We start from the raw sequence: 9,040 nt of genomic DNA, 5'->3' as shown, positions 1-9,040 counted from the left end.
CGGCCATCTTTTGTCGGGGGCACTTCACACAGTGGACACGGTCAATGGCGCTAATTCACTGAATTATTAACGGATTTACAAGTAGTTTCGTTTATTACAAACCTTCATTAACACGGCTAAAAAAATCGATTGAGAATGGAGCAGTTCAGATATTACAAAGGGCACGCTCCACTGACGGTTCATGCCGAACGCCTTCGCTTGTCTGCCCCAAAATGGCCGACAAGTGAAGCGCTCGATGTTGTTGCTCGAGACGCATCACAAAGCTTTTTCATATGATATCTACGCTCCTTTCCGCCAACATCTGCCCAGGCTCCGCCCCCGAGGTTTCCCATTGGACCAACGAAAGTCGACAAGAAAACGCGGATTGACCGAACCTAATCCAGCATCAATACCCTGGATTAGATTTCATGGTGATTTCTGATTGACATCAATCTCTAATCCTGCCCACGTAATCCGCACAGATCATTCACTGCCACGGAAGACTATAGACGTCCAATCCGCAGCAGGGCCAGAACGAAAAGTGGTATTTGCCATGTTGCATTTTTTCTTGGCATGTGGCAAAATTGATTTCGCTATTTGGCATATTTTTGCAATGTGGCAAAATGGATTTTGCAATGTGGCTTTTCTTTTTGCCAAGTGGCAAAATTGATTTTGCCATGTGGCATGTTTTGTTTTTTTTGGGGGGCGGGGGTTAAAACGCTCTCCCAGTTTTTATTTGGCACCGACTGACCACGGAAAACCAGAGGTATGATCCTTTTAATTTCGTAATAGTAACTATTACGCAACTACAACATTCACTACTCAAACTAGGAGCTATTTTCTTCACTAGAGGGCAGGGCAATCATGCTATTTGGACGAATACTGTTTCATTAGTTTTTTTTCCCCTCTTCAATGAATTTTTATTTCTTTGGTTTAATGTGGTTATGTAATGGGTTATTGTACAGTATCACAACAGTTCATATAGATAAATTTGTGCTGAGAGGAAAAAAAACATTGTTAATGACAGGAAAAAAATGTTACTCAAAATGTTACTCATTACTGGAGTTCTTTTCACTGGATACTTTTTTCTACTTGTACTTAAGTACATTTTTTGGATGGCTTTTACCGCCCACTTCCTTTCTCCCCCCCCCTTCCCCTATATCTCCCAGGTAGCTGTGATACAAATCAGACAACTTGCGCCTCATTCAAGCAAACTGTAGTAACTCGGCCCTTCACATCCTCAGTAACGGGATTGCAAAAATGGGAAAATTAGACTACTACTGAAAAAGTAATGCTGTTATGCTCCAACACTGTTATTAACAACACTGCTCTTCAGACACCTATAGACCCCACTCACATGACGTCACAACCAAGCCTCCGCGCCATATTGTCCGTCAGCTCGTGTTTACGCATTACCGCTACGTAAATTCCTCCTATTATGGCGTGTTTTCCTGCTCAACATTAATAATCAAAATGGTGAAGGCGTGTGTGGCGGTTGGTTGCAGTAACAGAGAAGATAGACGGAGAGACTTGAAGTTCTAATGTATTCCGAGAGACCCGGAGAGGAGAGCGAGATAGACTGCTGCAATTCGACGAGAAAACTGGGCACCAAACAATCACCACAGACGATGTAGTAGTCATTTTATACCTGGTAAGATGCATTTAATATATATTCAGAGGGTTTTGGGCTGACAACCACAAAATCATTGCGAGGCTAATCGCCGACAACATAGTTTCAAATTCAACATATTTCTTCCGCCATCATTATTTTTTGAATAATATTTAGCTGGTACCAAGTGAAAGAAGCTGGCCTCGTCTACGGATCATCGGTTAAACAGGGGTGTCCAAACTTTTTGCAAAGGGGGCCAGATTTGGTGTGGTAAAAATGCAGGGGGCTACCTTGGCTGATTTACATAGAACAATATATTTAAACACATTTTAGCAAGCCCTTCTGTGTGTCACATTTGCTTTTTTTTTTTTTTTTAACAATCTCGCCTTTGTGGCGTTCTCTTTCGACACTCGGGCTCTTGCGAAATACTGCTGCTGTGAAATTAAACTAGCTTCAAGTTGCTATAATTTCTCGCTGCGTATCTTCCTTGTAATGCTGTCGTACATGTCAGCGTGTCGTTTGGTAATATCGCGTCACATCGTACTCTTTGAAAACAGCGACTGTCTCTTTGCAAATGAGGCAGACACAGTTGTTGTGTGTTTTATTGAAGAGGTCCAATATCCACCTATCCTTGAAGCGTCGGCCATCGCAGTCAACTTTTTTTTTTGTCGCCATTTTAGAAAATTGAAAGTAAAGGGTCACACAGGGTAATGTTGCTTAGAGTGCCGCTCTTAAAGTTTTTCAAAGTTTCGTGAGAATAGGCTGAGTTTCTGTGGACAAGATAGTTGTCGATATCAGGGTAGCAGATGTCAGGCAGAGACGGCGAAGACAGCGGGTCGAAAAATATCGATTTAGGCATCAAATATGGATCTGGCGAATGGATAGACTGAAGCTTTTCCACATAACGCCTTTTATGCAACGCATCCAATGAGTTTACAGCGTCTGAAAGCACCGGGGCTTCCATGAATTGCACTATAAATTGCACGACAAATTGAAACCATTGAGAATACGGATAAACAATGACGGACAATATGGTGGTCGGATACAGCGACACGTCATTGTGTGACGTTGGTGAGTGGGGTCTATAGGACTAGAATTTTTGCACGACACGGACAATCCTTCATGTCACCCCCAAAATGACCATTCCACCAAAACCGCGGAAAAATGGACGTACTCGCATCATTTGCACACAAAAACAAAATCAAGATAAGGAAGCGGACCAGTTTTCTCGTTGCAAAAAAATGTACCCAAATGTTTCCCATTCATTTCAAATGGCCCTAGTCCAGTACTTCTCAAATAGTGGGGCACGCCCCCCTGGGGGGGCGCAGAGCGATGCCAGGGGGGGCGCATGTGACCTCGGGAAACATGCTTTTTTTTTTTTTGCCATACTGGAATAAAGTGTACTTGCACATCCACTCAGTGGGTGGCAGTGGCGCTCTCATTTTCAGAGTGCGCGCAGTATTTTTGAACTAAGGAAGAGCACTCTAGTGACGGGATCTGTCGTTCACTTGAGTAAACGAATCCATTCCGGATCGTTCAGTAAAATGATTCGTTCAAACGAATCGTTCAACGAATCGTTCGCCCCCCTCATCTCCCTCCCCGCCCAAATGAATCGTTCAGTTAGTGAACGGGAAGTGACGTTGCCGAACGAATCACCAAAGACCACTTCGCAGTATAACTGAACGGGAAGTGACATTCTTGGTCCCTCCCTCTCTCTTGCACACAGGCTCCTCATTGACCGCTCGTCGTAGTTTCAGTAATGAGTGACAGGCAATATCATTCTGCTTTCACAGACAGCCTCGTCTCCCTCCCTCCCGCTGCTGCAAAAGCGAGGGAGAACTTCCGCGTCGTCTGTCCTAGCTCTATGGGCTCAAAGTCATGGCTCGTGCTTGCATTTCGATTGAGGACACGGTTAAACATTTTCCTTTTGTGGGGGGAGCGGGGGGTTGGGGTCGGGGGCGCACGGACTTTCTTTAGCATGTTCTAGATCACATTTACAATGCTGCTGCTACCAGCCAACGCAGCATGCTTGCTGTCACGAAAATAAAAATAAATCGAAAGTTTAATTTCTAAATATGGAACGACCAACACATCATATTTACCTCTCGCTCTGTTGTATTTTTGTTTTTATGCTCATCACTATTATTTTTAGTCACTATTGTTAAAACTATAAGTGTAAATAGCTAGTTGTCGAATGTGCTGCTCTGAAATAAAGACAATACTTAATCAGTATTAAGATGATCGTATTGAATTTTTGCACTGGTATTAATAAATAAAATAATCCGGTCAACTCCCCTGTCGTCCCCGCATCTCAGATCGTCAAATGCTGACGAGAAATGATTGCTTGCTCTTTACGATGTCGCCTTTCTACCCTCATTAGTCTGTTAAGAAAAATGTAGACATATTGCGACATCTCCCGTGTCCGCGTGCGTTGTTTTGGGGCGCTTGAGTAGCGCATGATGGACGGATTGACATAATTTGTCAAACCAACCGACACGCTCTGACACGAAAAAAAAAATAAAACACTCGGAAAAAATTGACATGTATATACAGTTTCATTGCAAATCAGTATTATGGTGATCGTACTGAATTTTTGCACTGGTATTAATAAATAAAATAATCCGGTCAGCTCCCCTGTCATCCCCGCATCTCAGATCGTCAAATGCTGACGAGAAAATAATTGTTTGCTCTTTACAATATCACCTTTCTACTTTCATTAGTCTGATAAGAAAAATGTAGACATATTGCGACATCTCCCGTGTCCATGTGCGTTGTTTTGGGGCGCTTGAGTAGCACATGATGGACGGATTGACATAATTTGTCAAACCAACCAACACCTGACACGAAAAAAAAAAAATAAAACACTTGGAAAAAATGGACATGTATATAACGTTTCATTGCAAATCAGTATTATGGTGATCATACTATATATTCTTTTTTTCTGTGCACATATGAGGTAAATATCGCTGCCATGAAGCCTCCATATAGTAAAAGTTCTTTGCCCCCTTCATTGCCGTCACGCGACCGCAGCTCAGCTTTTGCTTGCCTCGTAGCTACCCGTGTTTTAAATTACTGTAAATTTGATAGTATGTCGTAATAGGTAGTCCCGAGTCTGTTGAGAAAAGTAGTACACTAAACCATGCTCGCTAGATTTGTGTGGTGTTTTTGTCTTTTTGAGCTGCATTTGATAGGCTCCACGTTAACAAATATGTGACAAAGTCCTTTCATTTTTTGATTCGTTCACCGCATAGTCATTACTGGAAAGTCAAGTTAGCAGCAAGCTACGTCAGGAGCCGGAGGACCGAGTGACTGAACGGGAAGTGACAAACTCAGTCTTGCCCCCCTGCCTGCACGCTGGCTGCTTATTGGCCACACGTGGAAGTGAGTGACATACGCCCTGATTCTGTTTCTGGTCCCTCCCCTGCCCGCGATGAGGCTGGCGTCTGATTGGTCGTGTGCGATGTCAGAAGACGCTGCCGCTTGCTCAACGCCCTCCCACGCAGTGAACAAGCACCAACTTCATAGAACGAATCAGTGCAGATGGTGATTAGTTCGGTCTCGGTCACCCAAACAATTCGTTCAAAAAGAACGAATCGTTCGCGACCGATACAACACTAGCAGCACTCAGCACACACAGAAATCAGATATGAAGAGCAGTGTGCCGCCGCCGTTTTCCGACCGGACTCACTCACGCAGCAACCCACTTTATTGTCCGGTTTTCACGTCGCCGCCCGAGAAGTGCCATTTTCGGCTTGGGATCGTCACGACGACCGCCCTCACCTACGGTTCTACCTCGGCTGCCGAGAATGCGCTTTTTTCGTGCCGTTTGCCTTTTAGCTTTGACTTTTAATACAGTGGGTAATGAGGAAAGACCACTGTTTACTGTGTCTAAAAATAATTATAGCCGACAGCCAGAAGCCAAATCAATTAAGACGCCACTTAAAGACATTAGACCCCAATCTCATTGATAAGCAGCTCGATTGTTTTTCAGTGAAAACTAGTGATGTGCTCCTCGGGTCGAATCCCTCAAGTGTGTGCCGAGTAATGTAGATGAGTGGTTCATGAACCGCGAGCCGATGCGCGTGTTGACGACTTACGTGGTGACGTTTGTTGCCCCGCGAAGCAGGTGTACCACGTGACTGATTCGGGAAATGATTCGCGAGCAGGTGTACCAGGTGGCTGATTCAGGAAAGCATTTGCGAGCGGGTGTACCACGTGACTGATTCGGGAAATGATTCGCGAGCAGGTGTACCAGGTGGCTGATTCAGTAAAGCATTTGCGAGCGGCTGTACCACGTGACTGATTCAGGATCTGATTCGCTTGGCTTGATTGGAGATCGAAATAAAAGCGGCCAAGAAACGCTATGGATTCCCCTTCACTTTTCGTGTTTTCGAGTCCCTTATTGCGCTATTTGGCATTCGATTCGACGAGCTTCATTTTTGCGATGGAACCAGCAGGAAAAAGGAGATTTTCCCCTGTTTGGGAGCACTTTGAGCTGATATCACCTCAGAAGGTAATGCACTGCAATTAATTACTATTTAACAGATTCCAATAATGAAAGAAAGTGTGATGACACATAAAATTCACATTTTTCCTTTCCGAATACTTAGGTGAAGTGTCTGGTGTGTTCCAAGGTGCTTAGTTATAATAATAACACCTCAACAATGCTAAGGCACTATAGGGTCTTGCATGGGAACGAGGAGACCAACCAGGTTGAACCCGGCTCAGGTGGGTCATTTATATTCATAGTCCCACACTACACTGTGTGCATTTTTGTTTGTTTGTTGGTTTGTTTTATAACTCTGACATGTAATTTAATATAGCTGAGAAGGTTGACTTGGCTGAGCTGTTGGTTGATATGGTAATTGAGGATTCTCAGCCGTTTCCCTTGGTGGACGGCAGTGGATTCAAAAAGCTTATGAAAGCTTTAGCTCCTTCCTACGTTCTACCTACACGGCAGGTATGTATGTCACGACATGAAGCACTATATTATAGGATTAACCATTTCAATACTTTTCAATTCCATAAATCGTACTTTTTTTTTGACTTTGAAAGCCATGGTGGAAAAAAGGTACAAGGAAACCAAAGATAAAAAAGCCATTGTGGCTAAAGCATCTGCATGTAGTTTGACATCAGATATGTGGACGTCCATCAATACTGATGCCTGTCTAGCTGTGACATGTCATTTCATTGATGAAACCACATCCCTCCAATCAGTTGTACTGGGGGTGCAACATTTCCCTGAGGCACACACTGCAGCAAACATGGCTTTTATGAAAACCTCGCTAATGTCAGAGTGGGGTATCAGTGACAAAGTGACATGTCTAGTGACTGATGGAGCAGCAAATATGGGAGCTTGTGCCAGAGAGCTTCATATGCGTCACACTATTTGTGTGGCACATACGCTAAATCTTTTGGTGAAAAAAGCTCTTGACCAATGTCCTGAATTGTTCCACATCCGGGCAAACTGTCGAAAGATAGTTGGTTATTTTAAGAGCAGCACTATAGCAAAGGTAAGCTCCTTACTTGTCATATGTAACATATTTTATTTTTTGCTATTTATTAATTTGACACTTGATTTTAATGTAGGAGAGACTAACTCAGATGCAAGTTCAAATGGGCCTTCCAGTGCTTAAACTTCTTCCGGAGGTTGAAACGAGGTGGAACAGCACTTATCTCATGCTTCAGCGTATCTACACTTTGAGAGAGCCTGTCGGAGCAGCTTTGGCTGGTCTACGCACTGATCTGACACCATTGTCTGCTGAACAGTACAGAATTATTGCTGTTTGAAAGTATTGGAGCCATTTAACTATGCCACAATTGAGCTGTCTGAGAAGAAAGTTTCGGGGTCAAAGGTAATTCCGCTGTTGTCCATGTTGCATCACTCCCTGGAGGAAGAAGAGATTCGACAGCTTCAAACTCCAGAGAGCACATCCATGGTTGAGTTTCTGCAAAGACAACTAAGAGAAGCTGAACCAACTCCAGTCTATGAGCATTATGTTTCTGGCTACTCTGCTTGACCCAAGGTTTAAAAAAGTAGGCTTCTTCAGTCCCAGTAAAGCAGCAGAGGCAGAAAAAAGGCTCACGATGGAATGCGCAGCTATCATGAGCCGCACAGCCTCATCTACTTCATCATCATTATCATCACCGTCGTCGTCATCATCAGAACCTTCCCAGTCTGTTGGAGGTATTTAATATTTCCTAATTGTTCTAATATCAAATAATTACTAATATGTTTCTTTCCTAGGAAGCAAACTGTGGCATCATTTTGATGCCTCAGTCCATCAAGCAAGAACCACAAATGTCACGGCAAATGCAACAGTTGAGGTGCAAAAGTATCTGGGAGCACCAAACATCCCCCGAGTTGAAAGTCCCCTTCAGTACTGGGAATCACAGAAATATACACTTCCAACTTTATACAAACTTGCTGTATCCTATCTATGCACCCCTGCTTCATCAGTGCCATGTGAGTTTTTTCAAAAGCAGATGAAATTCTCTGCAAAAAAAGAAACCGCCGGAGTCAAAACTTAGGGGGAAAAAATATTGTTTCTAAATAAAAATAAGCACATTTTGCCTCATTTCACATTTTCACTTGTTTCATATGCACATAGACAAAGTAACGCACAATAATTCATGTTAAACTTAAAATATGTATTTTCTTTGTAATCAGCATGATTCATGCACCAAGCATGTTATACATTTTTCTGTCCACATGATGGCGTAGTCGAGGTAATCAATCCTCTTGAAGCCCCTAGGTGTGTGACTCATTTCCCTGCAGGGCTTCATTTTGCCATCACTAGTGAAAACGTGCCGAATATTGCCAACAATCGTCCTGCTTTGTCAGTGTTATATCAGTAAACCAGTGAGCATTGTTAGCATGCTCATTGCAAAATAACTCCACACAAGGAAGTAAATACTGTGAGCAGCAAAAATAAAAACTGTCCTTCTGTTCAAGGACTTTTTTATTGTTTTGTTTTTTCGGTCATTTTTTGGCATATTGTCCTCATGAGTGAATGTTTCTAATCAATTTTAATTTATTATTATTTACTGATTTTATTATTTTTTCTGTATCAAATGGTAAATGTACCTTGAGTGTATTTTTTTACAGTTTGGATGTGACTTTTTTTAATTCAGGCAAATTGATGCGCGTCAAGTCTTCTGTTACAAACAACGTCAAGTCTTCTGTTACAAACAACAATGTTAATAAAGTTATACTTTTAAAGTTGATCTGTTACTTTTTTTATTAGAAAAAAGGACAATGTTAGGCAGATGCGTATTTATAATCGTAATTTCATAGACAAATGATACTATTTACAGTGGCGGCAGAGTTTGGGGGGGCGCAAAACATTTACGTCTTCCTTGGGGGGGCGTAACAAAATAATTGAGAAGCACTGCCCTAGTCGCCATTTCACTGAGAGGAAGTGATCTGTGATCAACAGGAAGTAACCCTGA

General features: G+C 42.6%; 1 long non-coding RNA gene across 1 annotated transcript; it reads left to right on the top strand.

The window, feature by feature from the left end:
* The first annotated feature begins 6,617 nt into the window (after positions 1-6,617).
* LOC130930952 (uncharacterized) lies at positions 6,618-8,998 on the top strand. Its single transcript, XR_009067139.1, has 3 exons — positions 6,618-7,101; positions 7,178-7,775; positions 7,836-8,998. It is a non-coding gene; the product is annotated as an uncharacterized LOC130930952 (long non-coding RNA).
* The last annotated feature ends 42 nt before the right edge of the window (positions 8,999-9,040 follow it).

Source organism: Corythoichthys intestinalis, chromosome 15, assembly GCF_030265065.1.
Source record: "Corythoichthys intestinalis isolate RoL2023-P3 chromosome 15, ASM3026506v1, whole genome shotgun sequence".
Classification (NCBI taxonomy): Eukaryota; Metazoa; Chordata; class Actinopteri; order Syngnathiformes; family Syngnathidae; genus Corythoichthys; species Corythoichthys intestinalis.
This window is presented reverse-complemented; position numbering and strand designations above follow the sequence as displayed.